Source organism: Gambusia affinis, linkage group LG24 (genome assembly GCF_019740435.1).
Source record: "Gambusia affinis linkage group LG24, SWU_Gaff_1.0, whole genome shotgun sequence".
NCBI lineage: Eukaryota > Metazoa > Chordata > Actinopteri > Cyprinodontiformes > Poeciliidae > Gambusia > Gambusia affinis.
Window position 1 is genome coordinate 3,539,403 of NC_057891.1, and position 22,104 is coordinate 3,561,506.

At 35.1% G+C, this 22,104-nt stretch overlaps 1 long non-coding RNA gene across 3 annotated transcripts in view; it reads left to right on the forward strand.

Annotated features, from left to right (window-relative positions):
• LOC122827137 overlaps window positions 1-22,104 on the forward strand; it is a 110,498-nt gene that overhangs the window by 86,136 nt on the left and 2,258 nt on the right. For 2 of the 3 annotated variants that reach the window (XR_006369968.1, XR_006369967.1), the window contains exon 6: window positions 10,915-10,971. This is a non-coding gene — a long non-coding RNA (uncharacterized LOC122827137). Of the gene's footprint in view, window positions 1-10,914; window positions 10,972-12,715; window positions 12,923-22,104 lie in introns of those variants that run through there. The other variant, XR_006369969.1, reaches the window with a different exon arrangement.

The following is a 22,104-nucleotide window of genomic DNA, read 5'->3' on the forward strand; positions in this document are numbered from 1 at the left end:
TTTTGTTTTCTTTATGCTTAAGACTTTGTTTAATCTTATTTATGTGATAAAAATGAGGTTGTTAAAATTGTAGCATAAATATTGATATTATCAAATAAAAAGTTTAATGTAAGGCCAATAAGCAATAGAATGGATTTACATGGAGATAATTAGTTAATAAGATGTTGGAGTTTAAATTAAATTCAAGATTAGACCTGATAAAATGGATTTACTGTAGGATGATTGAAGCTTTCTGTGGGATAAATACCTGAATATAATCTTCTACCAGCAAGAATTTTAATATTTTGTGTTAAGTAGCTTACATCACGTGTCAAACTCAAGGCCCGTGGGCCAAATCCGGCCCGCCGTACCTTTTTATGCGGCCCTCTAGATTCTAGACTGAACACTAACTGTGCTTAAATTAAATACTTTGTGAATCAAATTAATGCGGTTTTTATTTCGGTCTCTACAGTTTCTTGAGAATTATTGCAGAAATTCACACAAAATTGACAAATCCGTTATAAATAAGTGCAAATATTTGATTTTTATTTTTAAAAATCACAAAAAGAATCACAAAATCCTGGAGGGACTGAAAATATGTTCAATAATATTTTATTTAAGAATTTATTGATACTTTAACAGTTTGTGAACAGGTTTTATCAATACATTTAAGAGCATTCACAATCTGGAAAATGATTTTGACACCCCACAGATCATTAATGTAAATAATGAATAATTTAGGCCCCAACATTGAACCCTGAGGAACCTCACAAGCAATGTCCAAACATCCAGAGACTTTTTCCGTTTTGTTATATAATCCCAAATGTTTCTTTCTTATAATACTATTCAAGATATTCCAGATTTCTTCAGCATTGTGTTTATTTTTATTTAAAATACTAATGAATTCATTTAATTTTGTATTTATTATATTTACATTCTGCTTCTCTGGTTTTTAGTCTTATATTTAATCCTTAGCATATTCTTATATAAGCATTTTGTAATCCTTTTGTTGTCCAAGCAGAATTACAATATGAATGTTTATTAATATAAACCTTTATTGAACAGTTTTTATTATAAAGCTCCATTAATTTTTTTATAAACAAATAATTTTTTCCTCCCATGAATATCTAAATCTGGTGATGCAACTTATATCAATGCAGAAAAAACAAATATTATATATAATATCACTATCATAATGTGTAAATTAGGGTTCTTGTGGTTATAAGTTGGGGTATATACTGACAGGAATGGTTTGTCTGTGTTTTTTATTTACTTGCACTATTGTCACAGGAATGTTTTCTCCTGCTGGGGATAACACCATCAATCTCCCGCTGTCTCTTTCACACTTTCTGTCTGGCTTTTTCCACTATTTTATACCTTCTAGCAGTCGATGCAGAGATGAGCACGCTAGTTTCTTCAACCCGTATTCTACCGATTCGGTACCAGAGTCGCTGCACAGAGTCAAAAGATTGCTCTAAGTTGGTCAACACTCTCCACATGTCCCTCTATTACTGAATCAGAAAGGTGATAAGAAGCCAAATGTTTGTATATTGTTGTAATTATCTGCTGACCTCTTTTAGCCATTATATTGTCCAGGAGTTACAAAAACAGCCAAACTCAAAGAAATTCAAGTTGACGACGAATGTTGTCCTTGCTTCTTGTTTGACCTTTACAGCAGAGGCGGTAATTATTCGGTGTGTAGTGTTGCTGTGTATTACATGGACAAATGTCACAGAGATGTCTCTGTGAGATGAACGCTCCCGCCTTAACCTGCTAAAGAAATCTAATTATCTCCACCAGCTACGGTTTCATTGTGTCGCGCTTTTCTTTGTGCAGCGTATTTACCTGTTAATTTATTCCAAAAACACAGCAGAAATGCTCAGTGTGGGGGAATCAGACTATCTGATGAACTGGAGATGAAACCTCTCTGATATGTTGGGGGTTCTTTTGCTGCAAAGCTGAGCGTTGACAGGAAATTGCTTCTTCTCAGTGCAAAACCTCTAAAAACAAACATGTCACCTTTGGAGTTGCTTTTTTTCCAACCAAAACTCTTTCTAACATTCTTTGTTTTTGTTCGTCTCACTATTATCCTTTCATGGCACCTAGTTTTAATCTGTTTACATGCTTCAATGTGTTTTTTTGTTTGTTTCTGGGACTGGAAAGCTATATGCTAACATTTATACCTAAAATATTTGGATATATTTTCTTTTTTTGTTACTTTAAGAGCTTAAAATGAGAAATTAATTCAGCAGATTATGGACAATACTTGATGCCAGAAATGTTCAAATGTAACAAATCTTCTTCCACACAAGAACAATCAGTACTGGCGTCCCCCAGGGCTGTGTTCTCGCCCCACTATTATTTTTTTCTCTATGTTGGGTGTATTCTAAGTTGCGCAAACAGTTGAGATTTTACAATCGAGTGAACCAATTATCTGCATTTTTCATGTCGAATTCCTTCATTTCCCACAATCAAACTAGATGCTAGCAAGTTTTTTGAGCTAGCCATGTTTCTTCTCCACCTGAGAAGCCACCACTTATCTTTTAATGCTTTTGAACAGCAGAATCAAAAACCCTAATTTGCCTGTATTTAACTTTTTTAATGTATTGATTGAACTCAAAAGTGGACAGAAGTCAAATTACTTGTTTTTATCTGCACAAACGGGAAATAAATCTGATTGCGATTCTGTTTTTTGTCTAAGCTCAGTAAAAGTAAGAGATTTAAGTATTTTTAGATTCACTTCATGAGGAAATGTTTAAAAAGTGCAGCAATTAGAGGATTTATTAGAAATACGTAGAAAACGGAGATGATGTCTGCTGCCCTCATGAGTCAGACACCCAGTGTGGAGAATCATTGCAGGGTTTGTGGAGCTCATGACTCTTCCCACAGGGTTTTTCTTCCTCCGTTTGGCATCCCCAAGGTGAATATCCAATTAACCCCTCAATGTTTGTGCAGAGATGGATTGGTTCATTTGAGTGCCAATGGACCAGAGGGCTTTTGGAAAGTCACATCAACACATAGCCTGCTTTCTCTCTCTCGCTCGCTCTCCCCTGAATATTCACAGACACTGATGGTGGTCTGTCTCCTCTAAACAGCTCTAAAAAGGTTCGGTGTTGACATAAAATGCAGATAATTGACTCTTGTCTTGAATATAAAACAGATCATTCCCAAGGTGAGGAGGCATATGGTGTGGAAATGTGGAAAACTGCCACCTCTCAGCAAGATAGCAAAGGGTTTGATTCTAACCAGTCAGAGGCTTTCAACAGTATATGAACATGTAGGCTCAATTTGGGTTATTTTTATTCCAAAACAGACTTTCACTGGACAGAATGGGAATAATGGTGCAACTGGTTCTAGATCTGCAACAGTAATTGATGCTCTAAACACACTGAACATGTTTTCTCCTTTTGTTTTTAGGTTATTAAACAAAGATAACCTAAATAAATAAAAAACAGCTACTCAAACTAACTTATCCAATGTGAAATCATTACCAAGAAATCCCTTGTAGAAGATGTGGTTCGCTTTCACACTGAATTATGTCAAAACAACCAAACCTTTTACAACCGATTCCCCTCCTCGCCTGTGGGGGCGCTGCACCAAAGATACAAATCTAAAGAACTCTTCAGTCGACACTGAGCTCAACTCCTTCTTTACAAAATGGAAACAAAAATGGATTGGCATCAGATTTGGACAATTTTAAGATTCCTCTTTTGTCTTTAGTAAAAGACCTTGAGCCATTTCTCCCACTAGCACTAGGCTAACATATTTGTTTTGGTTGTATTTACCCAGAATGCCTTGTGCTGTAGTCCACTTTGTGCTTCTGGAGCGGTCTCCGGTCCACTTGGCTTTCACATTTGCATTGATTGGTTGGTAAATTTGGCGTCCACCATATTTCCCACCCTGGCTGTCAGTAACAACTATTGACTGGTGTTTTGGACGCTACATATTCTTTTATGCTATATGTTTTTTGTATAATAAATAGTCATTTATTGCTGTAAAAGTCAAAATGTTCCTCTTGTCTCATCTTCACCCACTGAACACCAGATTTTAGTCAAATTGTTTCCAGCTATTGTTGTTTACTCTCCTCATCTACTTCATAAAGAGTCTAAATGAGTTGTTTCTTTCTACACAACCAGTTCATTTAAATTGTTTATCCTGTTTTGCAGCCTGATACACAAGTCTGTAGTATTTTATCATAAAAAGCTGCGCTGTCAGCTCCACCCGATCCAACGCTGTCATCAAAATGGAAAAACAAGCTCTGGGCGTCCTGGGCTCATTGCTGAGGAGATGTCACAGCTTGTCGCCGCTGAACAAACACAGTTCGCTAAGGAATCGAAGGGCGAGAGACTAGTAATGAGAGGGGAGCTCCTGGTTTGGTGCCATTTCTTACCTTGGCTGTCTGTCAGGAGCCTCGTTATCTCTGCTTTCTACTGCTGGCCGGCCTTGTTATCCTTAAGTCCTGTCTATTGTCTTATTATCTCAGAGGGGAAAGAACCAGTGTCATTTTTAAAGACTGGACAGTATCTATTCATAGAACCAAGGCAACATTTCAGAACAGTACCTCACCTTTGAGCATTAGCTTAAATCAGCTGCTGTATTACAGCAAAGGAACATCAGCAAAGTCCTGATAACGCTGTCAGAGAATAACAGGAAACTTCTAGTCCAGACATCATCAGTCCGGTTTATTAGAGCGAGAATTTTCTAATCTTTCACTGGTTTTACTGCTCTGTATGTGTCTGTAAAGGTTGGATTATTAAACTCAAAGTTAGGCTTTAACATCACTCAGAAATACCTCAGTAGAACGTTTAGGCTCGTCACGATGGCAAAAGTAATTATTGTAATAAACGATTTTATCGTTTTAATAGAGTTTTCAACTAATATATTGATAACACAATTTGTCCCAGAAGTTATTGTGATAAACAATAATATTGTTGTTTTGAAGTAATGTAACACCAATGGTGTAATTAGGGAAGAACACATACTCAAAGATTAATAAACTTTAAATTCTGATGAACATTTGAGACTGAAATTGGACGACATTTTAAATATTCAAAATAAATAAACAAAACAATAAATAAAATGAATTATGAAGGCTTTGTATGCAACATTGTCCTTCAAAACAAGGGATAGTTGAGACCAAAACGTCAAACTGAAGACTTTTATTATCCAGTTTTGGGTAGAAAAAGAAAAATATCAAAAATAATAAATAATCCAAATGCAAATTTTTGAGGTTGTTTTAATTTATTATGCGATTAATTGATTTATTGCTTATTGCAACGGACCTTTAGACAATAAGTTGTCATCAAGTTATTACAATAAATTATAATTTTCTCAAGTAATATAGTGGTGATGGCATAAAAATACAAGAAGATATTCTCAAAATAAATGGATTTTAAATTCTAATGAACATTTAATACAGGAAAAAAAAATTAAATATCTGAAATAAATAAACAACAAACAAAAAAACCTTAGTATGAAGGGCTAGTTGAGACCAAAACGCCACACTGTGAAAAAACAATAAACAATTAAAATTATTGAACTGGTTTTAATTTACCATGTGATTTATTGATTTATTGATTAATTGGTTTTTGCGATTAAAGATCCAAAATAAAAACACAACCAAAAACAAAAATAAAATTCATTATTTAAAAAAAAAAATCAATCATCAGAGTGGAAAGACTTCATTTTAATTTATCATTCAATAATTGATAAATTTCATATTATGACAGATTTAATGACTTCTATTTTCTTCGTCCCTTCAACAGCCTTTACAGTCACAAAATAAATCTTAATTCTTCTTGAGTTGTTTGGTTTGAGAAACTCTTTCCTGAAGCAAAGCAAACATTTGGATAAGAAATATGAACAATGCCTCCACTGCGGCTGCCTTAGGATATTATTCTATTGCAAACAAATTGGGAAATGTTAGAGCGCAGAAGTGTTTTATTATTTATAATACTCAGAAAATCTCTTCTCTGCCTCACAGGTACATTGCCTCTACTTAACATTTCAGCATTTTACCTTCTATAATGTGAAATTTTAATGTGATATCCCCTTTTAGTTTAATCTTTATTCTAGTTCTTGTTTTAACAAAACATTTTTATGAAGGACTTAGATTCTTCTTACATCTGGAAATAAAATAAAAAAGTTCAAAGATTAGCTTAATGTATTTTGGAGTTTTATGACGCAGTTAAGATCATAATACAGGCTTTTTAATATAAAATATAAGGAAACAAACTTATTAAAATGTAGATGCAGAGGAAAAACCAGTGAGTCAGGAGAAAGAAACCGATACTGACTGATAAACTACATAAAAAGACTTAAACCTATAAACTCTGCTTGTTTTAGGCCTGTTAGAATTACCAAAATTATTTCTTTTTGCCAAAAGCCACAAAAATCAGAGAAAGAATATGTCAGAGATTTATTACTTATTGATTGGTCAGCATTTGGTGCCATATTCTTTGAACTGGATGACTTGGCAGAGTGGCTAAACATCATTAAAAATCTTAAAAAGTCTTAAATTCATAGAAATAAGTAGGCTGGCCTTAAAAATGTTAGACACAGATCTTAAATTTGGTTGTTGCAGGACTATTTAATCTTATACAGTATATTCTGTCTAATTTGTCTTTTCTTGGAGGACTTTACTGTTTAAGTTGTGCTAATATACCTTTGCTAGCTAGCAAGCTAGCTTTTTTACGTCCAACATGGCGTCAAATTTATCAGACAATGTTTGTCACTACTATCCAATTCATCTGTGCCTTTTGTACATTTCTCTTCAAAAGGTCTTAAATTTAATTCATAGTAGTCTTTAAAAGTCTTAAATTTGAGTTAGAACAAAAGTTTAGGTAAAAATACTAAACATTGTGACAAAAACAGAACAGAATCAGAAGAGAAGGCAGAAACAAAACAAAAAAAGTGAATTCCATTGAATTAACTGAATGAAATAATCTTAGAAAACTTTAGATTAGGAGAGAAAACAATCCAGGAATTGACTGAATGTTATTTCCTACCAGCATACATTTTGATTGTATTAATATTTTTTCTCTGTCTACTACTTAAGTGTATAAAACCAAAGTACCTGGTTGTTTTCCAATATTAAAATCTGAAGGGAATTCACACAGCAGTGCAATCTCCTCCATCTTTTGCATGGGCTATTTGCTTTATTTCTGGATTCACAAAGCAGAGACACAGCAGATGTTAGCGGCGTCACAATTATCCTCTCTGCAGTTACCAACACAGCAGATGCCACAAAATGATCAGATACTTTAAAAAAATCTTTGTATTTACTGAAGAACTCAACTTTACACGTTGATTCAGAGATAAAATACACTAAAAGTTAAACTTGTATTAGCTTAAAAAATTGTATTTGCGGTTTTGTTTCTGTAACTTTTTCTTCACTAACAGCAATAAGGAAATATTTGCTGGGGATTTTTGTTGTTTTGTTAAATTTTTGCTTTTTGTTTAGTCATCTAGTGGTTTGTGTTTGTTATTCTAGTTACTTGAATTTCTCTGTCATGATGTTTAGTGTTTAAAAAATGAGAAATATGTGAGTTTATGTTTTCCAGAAAGTTTCTGAAATTAATTTCAAAATTTCTAATGTTTTATCTAACTAACTTTTGGTACTCTGAAATTTCCATGTTTTTTCAGTTTATGAGTTTTATCTCAAAATTTTAGTTTTTATAGCAAATGTTTCAAAACTAGAAATTTCCATGATTTCTTTGAGATATATTTTTTTTCTAGCAAATTTTTGACTTTTCAAACATTTTGGGAATTTTCTAGCAAACGTTTAGCTTTTTAAACTCTAAAATTTACAATTTTGGAGGGGAAAATATTTTGATTAATATAAAATATTTTCTAGCAAATCTTTTGACTTTTTGAACTAAAAAAAATTCCTGAATTTTTAAATTTATTATATTTTTATTTTTCAATCCAAGAAATGTCCATATTTTGTTGCAAATTTTCAACTTTTCAAGTTTTTTTTATGACATTCCTGATCATTTCAAAATTTCTAAGTTTTTTGGAGGAAATATATTTATTTTTTTAATATTTACATTGACCTTAAGACAAAACAGAATCACTGCTCTGGGAGGTATGCTCAATTGATTGTGTGCTAGTCACGTTGATTAAAGGCAAATGCACTATTTAAGTTTTTCAAATCTCCTTCGCTTTAATTAAACTAAAGTCAAACAGCCAGACTTAAGCCTCTCTATCTCCTCGGAGCTCGCCGTCCTCTTGGGTTATCACAAACAAGCCAGTTGGTGGAGCTCAGCCGACTGCTTTATTGCTTACAACACATCAGAGAGGCTCAGGTCTGCTTTTGGGAACTTCCGAAAAGCTATTAAGACCAAAACAAATGCTAAATTTCAACCTGTCCTCTAACACAAAGTATGCCGAGGCTTATTGAAGAAAACGCCCAGGAGAATCTCTCTATCCGCTCAGACAGCGACAACTTTGTGTAACCAACTGCTGCTGATCCACAAATAACACAGCAGCTTCCATTTCCATCAGGAAACACATTAATTACTCATCAGCACATCGTTTACCCCATCGCCCTGCTGGTCCATGTCTCACCCAACGTCTTGTCACAAACAATTAAGCCAACAAAGATGGCAGTTAATTAAATTAAATCCAGTGACGTGTCGTTTGGTTGCAAAGTCGTTGCAATTACAGAGTCTGGAGGGTGCAGGTTGGTGAATTGTTGAGTGTGGTCAAGAATGCGGCATTTATTGGAGAGACGGATTGACGTTAGAGAGGCGAAGAATAAAATATTAGTACGTTCTACTGTAGCAACAGTATTAGCATTGGATGTCAACATCGGGCCAATTTTTCATATTTGTATATTTGTACCAACAGCTCATTTTCTAAGCTAGGCTGGTCAAAAACGGTGCAAAAATTTTAAATTAAATTCAATTTAATAATCAATTTTCAAAGACATTTGTAAAAAGAACTGTTTGTACTTCAGTTTTTAGTGTATCTATTCCTCTTCAGTCAGTTTAATAGATGAAACCACACCTTGCACAGCCATTTATAGCTTTTACCTCCACAATAGCGACAGGATTTGACACCTTCGTTCATCACACATAGGAGTACATCTACCAGCTACGTTCCGCCACGACGCATTCTGCCACACATTTGTTGTGACCAAGATGGTGGTGCATTTAGTTTCTGCTCAGCTGTATTAGTGCACCCGCCGCGCTCTTCACCGCCACCAGGCAGCAACTCCATGAGGAAAAAGGCTGCTGAACTCCAGGAATTGTGTCTGTCAACTTAAGGATGCTTATCGATCCTTCAAAAAATGGTTGTGCTAAACAATAAAACATAACTTAACGAAGCTTCGAGGCAGATAATTTGACTTGACGAATTTTAATAATCGAGGAACTCCAATCATTTGAGGAATTGTTAAAGCCCTAACTATAATATAACCAAATGTGAAGAAAGTGAAGTGAAAGAAAAATCACTTGAAGAAAATAAAAGAAATTGTGAAATTAATTTAAATTGATATTGGGAAAGACCAACTGAGATCCAAAGTGAAATGGGGAAATAACAATATTTAGTCTAGCTTCTTCTTACAATAATTTTGACGGATTTTGGTAAACGGTTGAATTATTTACATGACTCATGCACTTCTTTGAGTTTTTCATTAAATTATCCATTTTACACGTGACACATTCTCATCCATAAATGTCTAAAATAAAACACATCATTGCATCATTACATATTCCACTTGCTCACAGTTCAGCTTTGCAATTACAAAGGCCAGGCCATTTTCATAAAATTGGCGAAACATGCATATTTAACCCACTTATCAGTCAAATGCACAAATTGTTAATCAGTAGAGAGGGGGATTAATGAATGAATTACATGCTTTAGTGATCCCTGCTGAGAAATTGGTGTTTTCTGAGCTCATCTCTCTGCTGGAAGGTCAGAGCAGAGGGTCAGCTACAGAAAGAAAAAAATGTTCAAAAATGCTCCGGGAGCTAAAAGGGCTTCATTCTGCAGGACAGGTTGGATCCCTGCCAGCATGTCGGGCTTCACCCTGGGTTCATCTATAGACGGATGGCCTCGCTAACCTTAAGGCGGCCCGAACTTCATCATATGAACACATCAAGGAGCTGCCTCCAAGGTTTTCACTGCAAAAATTAATACCAAGGCAAACGTGGAAAATCTGCCCTGCAACTGAAATCCTGCGAGTTAAATTTCCAGTAATTTGTTTTGCTTGTTGGGATAAATATTCCTTCTAGTTTTGCTCTTTCTAATGACGTATTCTAATATCCAAACTTTATTTTTCTTTTAAATTACATTATTTTCCCAATATTTTGTATCTTATATCCATTTTTTGAAGGATAATTTTGTTTACAGAGACTTCATAATTAATTTTATTTGTTGTTTTGTATATTTAAAATGTCTTCCAGTTCCTGTGTTTAATGTTCATTAGATTTTAAAGTTTATTAATCTTTCAGGATATGTTCTTTAATTTTTATTACCATTATATTACATGAAAATGGTCTCAAAACAACAATAATATTGTCTATTGCAATAATTTCTGGGACAATAAATCGTTCAGGGAAATTTGACAGGTTGAAACAAAACATTAAAAAGTTTTGCATGATTGCAGTTTCTCAATTTTTGAGTTGATTGTTTTCTTATTTGAGCTGCAAGATGAGGATGAATGCAAGAACTAAACTAATAAATGGAAATCTTTTTGTATTTGTAAAACAAAAGATGAAAAAGTTTATATCTGCATAAACATACTAAATATATAATTTCCTCAATCATTAAGCTTTGATTGCAGATTAGTTTTTTTTCCTTAGCATAGTGGCTAACGATATGTGAAGTAATTGATTTATTGGCATTTGTTGTAGTTTTGTATTTCATAGAAATATCAATCTTTAGGTGACAAAAAAAGAAAACTTTTTCTGCTTTTCTCTTCTCAAACAGATGCAGGAAGCTGCAGCCAGGAAGCAACTCCATCCCAGATGTTGACGCTGTCCAAAGGTAAACCTGAAAATGCATTTTCTGCTTCTTTACCCCATTCGATCAAAATGGACAACTTAAAAAAGCTTCCTAAAAGCTGAGGGTTTTATGGAAATTAAGGTAAAAGTAAAACTTTGGAGTGTAGCCTCTGAAGACAATAAAAACAGTGAGAGTGGTTAAACAATTTGTTTTTATTGCAAATTGAGCATGGTGTTTGGCTTCAGGGCGAAATGCAAATGCAGCCACAGATCAGAAAGAGAAACACATTTATTAGGTTCAAGGAAACAATGTAAGTTGTTTTTATCAGCTTGAATTTTCCTCCTCTGGCTCACTGACAACTATGAATTTTAGCATAAGAGCAGAACAGGCATATGATCTTATTTTTAACTTTTCCTTTTCAAATGTGTTCAGGCTTTTAGCTCATGACAGCAGTTTTAATTTCCTTGTCAGAAGCTGAAATATACGGCACAAAAGGTAAAGCGAGGCAGCGATCTGAAATTACGTTTGTAATAGCTATTCAGGATAAAAGCAGAGATAGAATACTTAGATTTAAGTTAATAAAGTGGAGCTTATTTATCCAGTGAGTGGGGAAGAAAACGGGAGTCAGACTGCCTGAATCACTGCGATAGTTAATAAAATTTACAAAATAACAAAAACTGAAATTAAGGAATATTTTCATTAACAACAGCTGCTTTAGTTCTGGTATGAAACTTATTGTGAGCTCATCCCTCAGCTGTAGTTTATTAGTTTATTTATTAAGATCCCCTACATTTTCTGCAAAGATATTTTCTGTAGCAAGAGTGGTCACTTCATTCTTTTCCTGTCAGCAATATTTTGGTTAAAATGTATGTTTTGTCAAGAAATAATTATAAACAGGCTTGATGAGTAAATTATTTCTAAAAATAATGCCGTCTTGATATTTTTTATGTAGAAAAATCTTTCAAATCAGTTATTTGTTTGTCACAGTTTAGCCATGCTGTCATATTAGCATTTTTATACTCCTGAATATCTTTAACCTTTTCTGTTTGTATGTTTTATCCACTTTAGTTTCCATAGATAAAACCAAACTGGTATCTTTGGACTGAATATAATAAAGTCTGAATAACAATATGCTAATAAAATCCACGTTTGAACAGATTTCCATGCAAATATGAGTCACCAGTGCTGCTTTGACAGCTATACTTACATTTGACATGAAGTCAGGGAGCACAGCTGGATAGAAAGAGGAAAAGTTTAATACGTTTTCTCACCATGCGAGCTTTAAATCCAAGCTTTTTAAAAGAGTTTACTTTTAGCTTTGGGTTCAGAAACGGTTGCTAGGCAGCTTGGTGACTGAAAGACACTCCTGTGTCGTCAGAAACTGAAACAAAAGGCAACACTGAGCACAGATCATGTCCTCTGAGGGGAATATTGCAACAGTTTTCTGGATGTTTGTCCATAAAACCCTTCAGCTTGCAGCAGCAATTCCCTTCCTGATTGAGTGTTTTAACGTTACCATGGGAACCTGCGCTCAGTTTCGCAGGAAGAAACCAGAAAGAGCTCAAACTTTCACAGGTTCTGCTAAAATCGCAAAAGAAATTAACCAAATGTGCCTCTGTGACATTGATACACAGAATGTAGCTTTTTAATAATTGTTTAAAGAAGAAATGTGGATGATCTACAATAAATATCAAGCTACTTTATTTGCTTGATTTTAGGTTTCGAGGATCTTAAAATTTAAGTCTAGCCAATCTGTAACAAAAACTTGTGATGCGGTTCACGTTAGGACAAAAAGTTCAGGTGAAATGTGCAGGACGGCTTTACCTGAAAGTGAATCCAGCAGCAAAGAGTCGCAAGCTGTTCTGGACTGAAGTGACAAGTGATGCTGTGGGAGGAAGGTTAAGACTCCTAAAGCTGCTGTTTCCCTACAGATTTGGGGGATATGTTTTGGTTTTATGGGATGTAGACAGGAAATCCTGGGTGAGGAAGAAGAGGTGCAATAAACATCCAAAGTTGGACTCATCCACCTGGACACAGGAGCAGAAATATTGGCTTTTTGTTGAGAGGAAAGCAAACATTCACACCCTCTGTCCATCCCAACATGGCTTCTGTAACTTCTTTATGGAGACATATGTTTTTCACCTGTTATTAGAACAATAAATTATCTATTATGCGCCACTGTGGAAGATGCTGGAAAGTTTTCTGCAGCTGTTGTTTTGTCATTATTTTCCAAACAGCCAATCAAAGCATGGATGCAGCAACTCTTCCAACGCTCTGTGGGGAAAGAAATCGAATTTCCTAACACTCCAAAACACAATAGTGGCTTTTGCAGAAAAAATAAAGTTTTAGTATTTCAGAATACATCTAACTAACACTGAAACCTACACAAATCTAAAACGAGACGGCTTGGATGCAAATGAATTAAAGGTTAATCAGTTTCCTTTAAATGAATTGTAATTACTTGAGAAAGCAACATCTTTTACTGATGTTTTAATAAACTTCTTTAGCGTAAGGGAGACCTTAAAGGAAGAGGTATTTAATTAAAGAATAACCTTTTTAAATCCTGGGAAATGTTTTTGTGTTGCAGAGCAATAAATCTCAAGTCCTAATGTGTAAATAGAAGATTATTTATCTAATATTTCAAAACGTTTTGAAATCAGACTCTAGAGCATCATGGTATTTTGCTTATTTATTCTAATTAAAAGCCGTCATGTTGTATTTTATTACTTTATAAAAGTTGCTAATTCTTTTGACAGCAATTTCTGGAATCCAAGCAAAAAACAAATGAAACTAATAAGAATTTAAATTAGAATTTGTATAAATTATTTATGTATTTTGTGTTTAATTGCTTCTGAAAAGAGAAAAGAAATATAATCATCAAGAATTTCATATTTTTTAATTTGTTAAAAGTCTAAAGAATTTCATTTTGGAGGTCTGTCAGAGTGGGTTTACTTAAAAATAGTTTTTTAAAATAATTATTAACGATCCTTGAACTTTTATACATTTTCTAACGTTGCAATTATGAATTTTAAAGTGTTTTATTTGTATTTTATGGGATAAACCAACAAAAAACGGGGCTGAGTTAAAACTGAAAAAAGTTTTAACCACTTTGTTCCTTCAGTAGAAAAAAGATTTTAATATCTGGTGTTGTAATTATGTTTTTATTTTGTAAAAAGTTAAGTTAAAATATGGATTGATTACAGTTTTTCCTTTTGATTTATATCTATATTTAGCTGGAAGAATTATTAATAATAAAACGATGTGGTGTTTTTATAAGTGTTTCTGATTTTTTTGGACATTTTTTGGTTTTCAAGAATTAATTTTTACTAAATCTAGATTTTTATTGGTGACGTCATCGCTCTCCATAATTCATTTTATTTGTTTTCTTTTCTTTATTTAGCATTTTTTTTAAATATCTTCCAGTTTTAGTATTAAATGTTTATTCCATCTTAAAGTTTATTTATGTTTGGGAATGTGTTAATTATTATATTACTTGAAAATCCTCTCAAAAGAACAACATTATTGTTTATCACAACAGTTTCTGGGATAATTTAACATGACAGGAAATCTAAATACGGCTTTTATTTCTCTCTTCCTGCAGTTATTCTGTTCTACATTTGCAGTTTCCAGACTAAATCTATTTAGTTTTGTATGTACACCGTGTTTTCTTTTTTCACGTCTCTGCCTGTTGCCTGCTAATGTTCCCGGAGCACATAAATAGAAAACCCATTTCCACTGATAACACTCATTAAACTGCCTGTGCTGTAAGCCTTTGTTAGTCTTTAGATACTGTACCACAGCTGTTCTCCTTTTCATCCTTTTTAATGTTATTCCGTCGTTACCTCTCCGTTAATTGGCTCGCATTGTGTCTTTACGCTCAGTCGCATCAAGCCGACGCCCCGTGAGATTTCAGCGTCCAGCTTTTTCCACGTGAAAAACACTCAACGTTTCAATCCCTCGTTGGCTTTCAGGTCTCTTCTGACTGATCAGACAGTAGTTGTACGGTGGAAGTACAGTAAACAACAACTGCCAGCCTGTGTCAAACACAGATCCTCGGTTTTAGCTCGTCATCGCCCCTCCACGGACGCCACGAGTCGCCATGCATGTAATAAAGACGGTGTCACTCCGCGCCTCGATACGGCTGTCTGAGTCTATCAAGATCCAGGTTCTCTGGGGAAAATGAAAGAGTAGATCTACAGAAGCGGGACAAAATGAGATTGAGAGCTCTCTTCCTTTTTATGTTGAGACATTTTGAACTGACGTTCCACTTTATTACAGCATAATGACATGAGCGCCGCACATTCTCAAGCATTTGGAGATAAGTAGAAGGAGTCATTGAGGAGATTTTAGGCTTGATTATAATAAATTAGGATTCTGCAGAAACTCAAGCTTGATCTTCATCTTGAGAACACACCAAGCATCCCTAAGCACACACACTTTTCATGTGTTTGACCTCTTCATCTCACCAAATCCACTCCAAGACAAAGTTATTTGGCCTCAGCACCGACCTCAGCCTCAATGAAAGCCCTTTAAGTGCCTTCTACTTCCTCTTTCTGCACACCTTCTGCTTGCCTCCATCAAGCCGGCATCCACTGAACTTCATCTGCCTTCCCTTCACCTTCTCCAACCCCTAAAGACGAGCGCATAATGTGCTGAGCAGGTGTGGAGGACGGCGGTGAGAACGCTCCATATTCAGCAGAAATATAAAAGGTTCAACTACACTCTCCAGAATTACAGGAAAAGCTGTCAGAGAGGTCCGGACTCTCTTCTCAATGCATGACAGATCGCTGAGATTATGCTGCACTGAGGCAGCACTCTGAAAGAGCTGCATACATCCAAGATTAATCTGCCACCGTGTGAATATTGGTGTCTCTCCTCTTCTGTTTCAACGACCTGAAGTCAAAGCCTCCTATCTGTCCTTCATGACTGAGATGGATGAAGGTTTACTTAGAAAAGCGCCTGAAATGGTGACGCTGTCCACATCTAGAGGAGCTGACGTCTCGCCAGATGACGAAACTGAAACAGGCAGAGTCAGAAAGACTGAAGGTTTCCAAACCTTTTGTAAATTTGAGCCAAATTGTACATTCAAAAGAAAAACAATGTAAAATCAAGCACATAAAGTATCCCGATATTTATTGCATGTTCAAAACTTTCAAGGGATTTTTACCACGGTGTTTTAGGCCGTTGTAATTAGAAAATGATTAATTTACCCCCAAAAAAACTTGGAAATGTTCAGAAAAACATGAAACTTTTCCCCAAAGAAATTTGACATTTGAAATTTTAAATATTCCATGTTATTTTGTAAAAACAAAAATTTTGAGATTGACCTAAAAATTAGATTTCTGAATCTACTCTCAACAGAAATGTGCTTTGGGTTTTTACTATAATGCAAATATTGCGGCTCGGGGGCCATTTGTGGCCCTTGGAGTGATTTTGTGAGGCCATCAGCTGCAATTCAAAAATTATACAAATTTCTCCCCTAGATTCAGATGGAGACTTTTAATTTGATGTCAGGATAAAAATTCTTACCAACATAATTTTCTTAAAAAGCATTTATTGAACATTTTGAAACAACGTGACTCACATCCTGTTCTTATTGCTGCAAATTAATTTATTCAGTCAAAGTCAAAATAAACATGATGTCTTTATTTTAATACAGCAAACATGCAAAATCTACAATGATTCATTCAGGCCATTTTAGAGGGGAAAAAATCAGAAGTCTTCTAGAAATTTCTTAAATTTTTTTTTTTTAATCTTTATCAGAAATTTTCTTCAAAATAACTTGGAAATTACTGAGTTTCAAATGGCAAAAATTTTCTTTACTGTCAAGTTTTCTGAAAAACTGTCCAAGTTTTATAGAAATTTTATTAGATTGAATCCAACATTTCTGAGTTTTTGGTGAAAATTTCTTCCTTTCTTTCTACAATCACCCTAATACATGGTGGTAAAAATCCCCCTAATGATTTGGATCTACAGTTAATATCGCAACGCTTTATTTGCCTGATTTTAGTTGGTTTTTTTTTTCCTGTGACTTTTTTTGAGGCTTCAGTTTTGGCCCACAAAAAGTTTGGACACTCCTGCTTTAATCCGTCTTTGCAATCACCTTTAAAAACAAGATATAAATCAATTAACAAACAAAGCAGAGGTGTAAGTAAAGCCTGGTGGCCCGCCAGGCTTATAGAACACTGGGGGGAGGAGCTTCGTCTCGGAGGCGGAGCTAAGGCCACTCAGGCATTTGAATGGTTGCAATGGAAATAAAAGATTATTTTTTATAATGCAGCCCCTTTAATCATTCAACAATAAGGAGGAGAGGAAGGGGACCATTTTATATTTAGACGAAACAACAAAAACAATGCATAAGGGGGAAAATATTTTTACTTTTTCCTTTGATTTGGTGAACAACCGGACATTCGGTGCAGGATTCGATCCTGTGAAAACGTCGCATGACTAACCCAAGCAGTGAGTCACAGATTGACTCATCTTCACAGCAGCACATCGGGTCTCTGGAGTGGGATGAGAGACCCGTCTGGCAGCGCCGGGCAGGAAGCAGCTGACAGATGATCACTTAGATCATGTAGATGTAAATACAGAAACAAAACAATACAACATGCTGCCGTCAAAAAGAGAAGAGAGTCCACTGGGGTTCTGGTTCAAATGTGCTTCACAGCCATTAAATCATTCACAGATTTATGGAAACAAATATTCTGTCCCAGCTGGGTTTTATTTACTTTTTAAAGCCCGTTTCCAATATTGTGTTTTAAAATTATTGTTAGACAAGCTTTGCTAGTACCTGTTTTGCAAAAAAAACAAACAAAAGAATCTTCTTCCTGTGTATTTAAGCCATATAACTTTAGATAAAACTCCCAGCATGACTGATTTTAAAGGCTACTTGCTCTGCTAATTTTATTGGGCATTTAAAATTCAAACAAATGTTATTTCACTCTGTCATCATGTGCAGCTCAAAGCCCCACAGCAAACAACAATTTAGCAGCATCCGCGTTTCTGTACCGGAAGACAAGAAGCGATCAAATATGAATGGAGCTGCTGTCAGAAGGCATCAGGGCCGCGGCTCAAAATGAATGTTCCGCCTTCAACTGAACGTATGTCGGCGTTTATAACTTAGATAAGAGGCAGGAAGGGAAATCTGAGAAACTGAAAACCTTGGAGTCACCAGCCGAGTGCAAAGTTAAAGTGTTGTCTCATAAATTACAGGCTGCTGCTGTTTGAGAACCAACTTTACTGGTGTAAAACATTTTTGATTTCAGTCATTTTCTGTGTAGACAATGAGGAAATGAGCAAAACTACCCAAAAGACAAACATTTTTAAGAATAAAAACGGTGTAACAATACAACTTAGGTCAGATATTTTATATGTAAACATGTTTTCATTTGCGAAAAATCACAGTATAAGTGTTTAATATCAGTAAATATTGATCATTATTAATCCTAAATACTGATAAACCTTTGGTGTGACCTACGTATTTATTTGTTTATTTGGAAAAATAGATTTTTGTCATTTTGTTATTCAGAGAAAGTAAAGAAGTGGGATGCTAGAGTCACATTAAAGGAAACTGAAATAGAGCTTCAATAAGTCACTAATTCCATTTTCTTACATTTCCTTTAATCAGATTTGTTAGTTTTTTGGTTGAATTATAAAATAAAAAGTCAGAAAATGTTTAGAAATGGTAAGTACACTAACTGGGTGCATTTATGATTTAATTTTGGCTTTTATTTTTCAACATACAAGCCAAAAACACAAAACCTTACCAAGTATTTTTGTCTAATTTCTACTACAAATATTTTAAGAAGACAAAACTAAGTCACAAGTAACTTTTCAGCAATAATTTCTTAATATTAATTTAAAAAGTACTGGTTATACTCATGACTTGTACTTCCTTAAACGGGCTCCTATTTCATTCTGAAAGTTATTTTTTGCTGGACCAAAACCATTTTATGTAGAAATGAAACTAAAACTGGTAGACATTACGATTAAAGCTTTAGTCGGCTAAATTGGAGGAAAATATCAAATCTTCACTCTTTTCATCGTCTGCCATTGTGAAGAAGTGACAGCACCCAGAGGAACAGTCTGCAGATTTGGCAGCTTGTATCAATAATTCATGTGTTCATATATTGAACAAATATGGAATCCTTTTAGTCCGGAAAGGAAGGAGCCAGGAGCCGTCTCCAACATCAGCGGTTAATTGCACTAATTCTGGAACGGCTACGATACGCCTCTGCAGACCAGTGGAAATTAAAAAAATAAAAAAGCTCCTGTGTTGTTTAAGAAATTAATTACAAGCTTTTAATAAAAAGGAAGCGCTCCCATTTGCATTTTCATGGCTTGAATATCCGATGAGCGTCACGCTGATGCGGACTGACAGGACGGGTTTCTGCTCTGACCACACGCTAATGAAAATTGCCTTTTAACCGACATAAAAAGTCGAACCAGGATAATGTCCCTTAAAGTCATTTCCATTGATTTTTGGATGCTGCTTTTGAATAGCACTTATCTATAATTTACATCATTTTGCCGTAGCTGAACATCTCCAAGTTGCTGCTGTGGTTTGTAGCGTTGCTTCCCGCTGCGATCGGACGTCTCCACTTCTCTTTTAACCCTGAGGGCCGAGCGCCTGGACATGAAGGAGCGTTCTCCAGCGTCCGGCACATTGCAGCGACAAATTTATGAAGATGGTGTTTTGAGAGGCGGTTCGACCCTTAGCATGCTGGCAAAATGCCCCGAGGATCGCCAGTAATGGATTGCATGATATCCACACATCCGTCACCAGCCAAGATGGGAGGGCCAGAGGACTCTCATTACGATTAGAAGTGCCTCGTTCGCTCTCTGCTTATGTTCAAGGCCAGAGGTCTTAGTTTTCAAAGCGCTGGATCTTCGGGGCTCTTCAGCAGTTTGTTTTTAACAAGCAGTGACAAATTACATATTCTCCTTTCGCTCGCACTCCTCTTCCTCCTTCGTTCTTCAGGCTTTTATCTTTGCTCAGACTTTGAACCAGGCCTTAAGGCAGCAGCCGTGGCCCCAAGGAAACCTGTCTCCAGACACAACACCCTCCCACTCTGACGTCTCTTTATTAGATAACAGGCAGGAAGCTGCTAATACATCTCACTTTCCTCACAAGGTCCACACAGAATCATTAAAACTGACAATTATTATAAAAATACACAATCGGCTTGTTACAGATTAAAGCTGAGGCTTTCTTGTGACCCCTAGACGTAACGCAGCCTTTACTTGTATCTCAGATCTTAGTATATTTGTAGTCACACTAATGAGGATGTGTCTCTGAATCTGAAAGAGATAAAATACTCCAAATTTACTTTGCCTCACTTTACATATTTCACTTTCTTTTTTTAACCTCATTAGTTATTTGGACCCAATTTACACTGATTGTAAGATCTAACCCCTTCATTCTGGTTCTGGCTGAGCTTTTTATAACCAACCAAATCCGAACATTTTTGGCCAAAATTTCCTGGTAAAACAGAAAAATCAGAAAAAGATCGTCTTTGGAAACTCGTAGCACAATAAACATTTAGTTTACTTTGTAAATTATATATGTACTATCCCAAAGACATATCAAATATTTACTTTACAAACTAAATATATTTAAGTTGCCAAATAAATAATTAGTTTTTAACTCAATATTTAATTTGTTAAATAAACTATTTAGCTTGCTAGCCAGTTATTTTGGAGCTAAATATTTAGCTTGCTAACTAAATCTTTAGTTAGGTAGGTAGATAGTTTGTAGCTAAATGTTTAGATTGCTACATGAATATTTAGTTTGCAGTTCAATATTTAGTTTGAAAGCTATATATTAAGCCCTAAACTAAAGATTTAGTTTGCTAGCTAATTATTTTGGAGTTAAATATTTAGCTTGCTAACAAAATGTTTAGTTTGGGGCTAAATATTTATTTTCTAAGCTAAATATTGAACTGCATCCTAAATATTTAGCACGCTAAATAGCTAAATAAATACTTAGCGTAGAGTTTAATATTTAGTTTACAACTATATACTGAGCTGCAAACCAAATGTTTAATTTTCTAGCTAATTATTTTAGAGCTAAATATTTATCTGGCTGACTCAATATTTTGTTTCATTTTAAAGGTAGTTTTGATTTTGTAAAAGTGGGCAGGCTGGTTGACCTTTCATGACCTCTGGAAACATTTCTTAATACCTTAAAAATGATAGCGGCACAAATGTTTGACTCTATTTTTGTCTGATTTGAAGAAGCTAGCTTTACTCAGGTAATGGCGACTGCAGACATTTGGAAAAATCGCTTCAGTCAGTTGGTCGTTCAACAAAAAAAATGGCATCTTCTGTTGAGTATTCAGTCGATTTAAACATAATCACTATCCGATATTTTTAAATTCTGCACCTAAAATTGAACCAAAGTATGAAAAAGCTAAGGTGGTAATAATAACTAGTAGACCCTGAAATGAAACTTGTGAGTCCGTCCACATCAGAAAACAGTGAAACTCGACACAAAGCCACACGTATAATAAAGCATTTTTCTGCCTCCAGTCAAATAAAGATGTATGTGTTATTCTCTCGTGTCCTCCAGCAGCTGAAGAAAGAGCAAGATGGATTTCTTTGTGCAATATCTTTCTTGTGCGAGAGAATACATTAGCTGCCCGACTCCTCAGACTCACTCTGATATTTACACACCCAACACACACTCCTAAATTAATTAGAAAACAACTTAATGGAGTGGCTGAGGGCTTCATAAGCCGGCCTTAACGACGCTCGCCTACATCAGCCGATTTGGAGGTTGAAATCTAATTCAAACGGCTCTGCAAAGATTCCCGTCATTATGACTGGCATCTAATTATACACGGTGAGCGCGGTGACGGAGTAAGAAAGAATTAAAACTTGTCGCGTAAGTCACCCTCTATCTGAGCTGTTCTGCTGCCTGAAAAGGATTGTCTAAATGATTTCAGCTAAACGGTGATGAAAGGCGATGCGTCTGACTTGTCTGTAGTGAAGGAAAGGTGATGGGTGCTGATTACAGCGGGCGCCAAGTTAGCGCCTGAGTTTCACCAAGAAGGATTTACTTTATTTATTGATTTTTTTTTTCATTAAGTTTGGAGTCTTTCACATCCCTGAAGAGTAATTAAGCTGCACTTATTACAAAATTGGGTAGAAATTAGTTACATTTACTGAATTACA